This window comes from Penaeus monodon, chromosome 34, assembly GCF_015228065.2.
Source record: "Penaeus monodon isolate SGIC_2016 chromosome 34, NSTDA_Pmon_1, whole genome shotgun sequence".
Lineage (NCBI taxonomy): Eukaryota > Metazoa > Arthropoda > Malacostraca > Decapoda > Penaeidae > Penaeus > Penaeus monodon.
The window spans coordinates 31,074,720-31,075,444 of NC_051419.1; positions in this window are offsets into that span (position 1 = coordinate 31,074,720).

Genomic DNA, 725 nt, shown 5'->3' on the forward strand with positions numbered 1-725 from the left:
TTGTAAAAGTCATTTGTACTTTTTAGAGGGGACAGTTCGGTTTCTAGTGGTCTTTAATGTCCCCTCTACCCTCTTTTAATCGAGGAGCGGTTTCTAGCTCTAGCTAGTCTCTTTTAAAGGAGGAGGGGGAGTGGGGTTTTTTAATCTCTTGAGTTTTTCTCCCTCCCCCTTTTGGAGGAAAGGGGCGGTTTACTGTCCCCAGTGTTCATTTTTTCTTATTGCAGGGGAATGGGTTTTTAATTTCACAAATGTATTTGTCCCTTTACCTTTTTTGGGGGACCGGTTTCATTTTTTCAGTGCGGGAAGTTTTTTTTAATCGCTCTAAATCTTTTTTCTCACCCTTCTTTTTAGGTTTTCTTTTTTTTGGGGGAAAAGGGTTACTAACTCACCTATCTTTTAGGGGGGAGGGGTTTTCACTTACCTCTATGTGGTTTTCAATTCTCTTCCCCTTTATTTTTGGGGAGGGGAGGGGTTTTATTACTTCTAAGGGGTTTTAACCTTTCCCCTTGTAATGGAGTATTCCTAAGCCCAGCTCTCAGGGTATAGAAAACAACCCACCCCCGTTCGGATAAAAATTTATACACAAGCTGTACAAGCACATGAAGCCACTCGTCATCCTTAAATTTGATCGTTTAATTCGGGATATCTCGCCTTATGTGATGATCCCTTCGATCACGTGCTGGAATTTAATTTCGGGGAAAAATTTTACAAAAAAGATAAGAGGC